This window comes from Mesitornis unicolor, unplaced genomic scaffold (assembly GCF_000695765.1).
Source record: "Mesitornis unicolor isolate BGI_N332 unplaced genomic scaffold, ASM69576v1 scaffold672, whole genome shotgun sequence".
Lineage (NCBI taxonomy): Eukaryota > Metazoa > Chordata > Aves > Mesitornithiformes > Mesitornithidae > Mesitornis > Mesitornis unicolor.
Window position 1 is genome coordinate 116,787 of NW_010168237.1, and position 3,967 is coordinate 120,753.

The 3,967-nt window shown below is 43.8% G+C and overlaps 1 protein-coding gene across 1 annotated transcript in view; it reads right to left on the reverse strand.

Annotated features, from left to right (window-relative positions):
• The window catches only part of LOC104536345 (lamin-L(III)-like), a 12,587-nt gene that overhangs the window by 8,346 nt on the left and 274 nt on the right, over window positions 1-3,967 (reverse strand). The gene's annotated exons all lie outside the window — the stretch shown is intronic.

Below are 3,967 nucleotides of genomic sequence, written 5' to 3' on the forward strand. Positions count from 1 at the left end.
CCCCGCGCCCCCAGGCGGGATGGCGGCGGGGCCGGTCCCACAGCGGGGCACAGCAGCCACGGCTCCGCGGGCAGAGGAAGAAAGCGGCTCCATCTGCCAGGGGAGGTCATTCCTCTCTCCACCCCCACAACATCACAGCCCACGGCACAAGACTTTTGTCCCCAGGCAGCAACCTGGCCCAGCCCTGGAGAGCAGGCCTTGTCAGCCCCACAGCCCCTTATTTCCTGCCACAGGGCAGGAAACCCCCACAGCAACCATCCTTCCTTTACAGCACCCTCGCAAGGGACTCTTCTTCCTCAAGAAGAGGCAGATGATCTTCCCTCCTTCATACCATGGCAGAGTTACAAGGTAAGATAAGTTTTGCCTTCAGAAGAGGGGTATTTCCATGCCTAAATAGCCAGGTACAGAGTCCTCAGGTACTACCTGGACAGCCAACACTGCTGTTTAAGTTGACAGTTTTACTTGGCATCAGTGGAGAAGTGCTGGGCCCACAGTGAGTTCCTATCAGAGAAAAACACAATGGTTTCCCAGACCACTCCAACTTCTAAAATGCTTGCAGTTGCCTGACCGCTATCTGGAGTCTGACTTCCTGCTCAAAACTCAGACTTAACATTGCAAAGACTAAAGCATTCAAATTATTTTAGCAAAATCTGCTCAGCCAAGTGGCTAAGTTATGATAATTCATACAATGAGTTTTCCAGTTGATAACCAAACCAGTTGGACAGAGTCCAAAGTTATTCTGCAAAAGTGATCAGCTCTAGAAAGCTTGAACTGCAAGGAAAGACTGAAAAAGTAAGGGTTGTTTAGTCTAGAGAAGAGAAGTGTGACAGGAGACATAACAGTCTTTACATACATGAAAGACTGCTGCATAGAAAAGGGAATCTGTTTTCCATGTCTGTTGTGGAAAAGAAAGGAAGTTACAGGCTTAAATCGCAGGGAATAATATTTGAGTGAGATGATAGGGAGAGGAAGCTAACAGTTCAACACTGAAGCACATTGCCTGAGGGTGATATTCTGGAATGTCCATCATCTGGAATTTTAAAAAAAGGGTTACACAAACATCTGCTGGAAGGGATGCAGGTATGGCCAACTCCAACACAGGCCTAGGGCACGCAGCTACATCAGGATCTTGCTCAAGGCCTTTTCAAGGCCTGCTATTCAGAGACATTTGTTGATTGTGTCTTCTTACCATGACACAAATATTTTGCTAGCACAGGTTATTTAGTCTTGACTCAGACTCTAGGAAAAAGACTAACTCTACTAGGGTAACAATGAAAACCAAGGTAACTTGTAGGGTTTTTTCAGTATTTACAGATTTCCTTTTTTTCTAGGTATTAGTTAGCCACCTTCCTTTTGGAATCTCTGCTACCACTGCCACTTATTGCAAGTATTAGTTATGATATTAACAAGTACATCAATATCACTACTTAGTGATTATATTGACTGTTTTGACCTACAATACTGTAAATTTCATTCTGTGATCAAAGCATGTGCAAGACTGAAATTCCATTAGTATCTGTGTTTTAACTGCTGTTTGAAGGTTCACTTTCCTGATGCAGGTCTTTGACAGCCAGGTTCAGACTTCCTATATTCTTTCCTGACAAACACTATTTTCAGAGAACCCTGAAGCAAGTAATTTCACCTTTAAGAGCAGCAATTTAACAAGTCTGGCACTGACAAGAGCATTTATACCCATTTAAAGCAAGCTTGGGGTTCAGAACACCACTTCAGATTATAATGCAGCAAGCAGTGACAGTTACAGTACTCTACAACATTCCATATACCAACCACTCCAGAACCAAGTGTCGCTTATTGACTGTTAACTGCAAGGAATATTTTGAGGCATTGCCATCCACATTCCTTGTAAATCAAGGTGTCACATATATGTGACTTGGAGATTTTAAATAATTTTACCAGAAGAGTTCAAATATGTTTGAAATAGACTCCAGTTTGTCAAGACTAGAGGACATTAACTGCACTCGCAGAATTCATTCTTACAGCATCAGCTTACATGCCAGTTTCAGTAGCAGAAAGCACATCTATGCTTACTGGTGCAGAAAGAAACTGGTCTTGTCTTTCTCTGCTACGCTACTGTAGTTGCTTTGACCTTCCTCAGGTTCTGAATTCAGCTAACTGATATGCTTATCCACAACTCCTCTTCCCCAAACATCTCTGGCCTACTTCCAGTTCCCACTGTGTAAGTAGTAAGAAAAAAGCTGAAATGCAAGCACACTTCACTGCTGCTAAAGCTTTAAGTCTCTTTACCAGTGATTCATAAGAGCCAATGGTTAATGCTGTTGGGAAATTATCTGGTGACATTCCATCCTATAAGAGTTCCAGGTTATTTAAAGGGTGTATATATAAAGGGCACGATATCCTCAAAGTAGTTTGTTCCAAGTCATCTGAGACATTTGCAGTTAGGCCCGATACAAAACACTCAATATTAGGACTTCAGTCTATTCCTTTCAGAAAGCAGCATGTACTATATATCATTTCCCATAGGCTGTAAAGTTAACCACTTCTAAGACCTAGTTACTTTAAAGAAAAAAAAAAGTCAGTCCAGAGGACTGCATACCTGCCAAGCCTAAAGCTTTATAAATAAAGCCACAGAGTTACATAAACACAGAGAGCAGCAGAAAAGTTTCAGAACTGGCCTTAACTCCTCTCCTCACTGTCTGCTCAGATGGCTGGTTAGATTTATGAAACAGATCTACAAGCCAAAAACCAGCATGAATGAGACAAGCCCAAGAGCTTCTCAGCAGCTGAAAACAGAAGCTTAGACTAAAACCGTGTTTTATTCCCAAGTAGAACAGCTGCTTAAGTCCTACTGAGCCTATAAGGAAGCAATATTTGCTTCATATAAGTGTTAAATGAAAAAGCTGGTGCCTAACAGTGCTATGACAAAAACTTGTAACAAGATTTAGGGGACCTGTGCACACTCAAATTATTGCAAGTCTGTAATCGATTTAACAGTACAATGGGGCATTAAAATAAGTAGCAATACTAGCACTCTGTATATATCAATAAAGGAAGGTTGTTGGGAGTGTACACTTGTTCCCTCCCCTTCACTACTCGCCTTCTTCCTTCCTTCAAGGGAATTTGATTTGGGCCCCTTTGTTCCAGGCTTGATGAGACTAAACAAGATGTTTCCAGGCTCAGGATACACAGCTTGCACAAAAGTCAAGCCTGAAACAGCAGGCAGTTCATCCCAGTAGCATGTAAATGAAGACCTAAAAGCCACTAGGACAATTTATTTTCAGTATGAGCCTGGACCAGCTATACTATAAGCTATACTGCTTATAGGACTGTATATTCCCTTGTAGGCAATGGCTGAGGTAAAAAGCTCAAGAAAGATGTGAGCTGACCCCACACTGACTCCTTCTCTACCTCTATGACTTTCTAGATGCTTTCCAGCATAGCAGCTTCTTGAGTATTTATAAGTGCAGGTGTGGTACCAAACCCAGTCAGCAAAATATGTGAGCTGACTCCACACAGACTCCTTCCTCTACCCCTATAACTTTCTAGATGCTTTCCAGCATAGAAGCTTCTTGAGTATTTTTAAGTGCAGGTGTGGTACCAAACCCAGTCAGCTAAGCGTTCATGCAATACTATCCCCATAAGGCCACTCAACATCCCAAATTCTGAGGGGGGCAGGGGCACACCCATCACAGGTAGGAGCTGAGGTGGTCCAGCAGCACTACAGCAAAAAGCACTCACAGTGATGTCCCTACAGCACATCTCCAGAACAGACATTAGGATTTCTCCTAACTCAAGACACCCCAACCTCCCAGGGCCAGACCTTTGGGGTGTCACCAGAGGTATGACCCAGACACCCTACAGCAGTAAGTACACCCTCCCCGACACACAGCTACTGGCAAGCAACATCCCCTTCCCCTCAGACTGCAAAAGCCCCAAGGCGGTTCCCAGCAGGGAGACCCGCTTTGGGGCGGGCAGGTGCGGCGGGGGG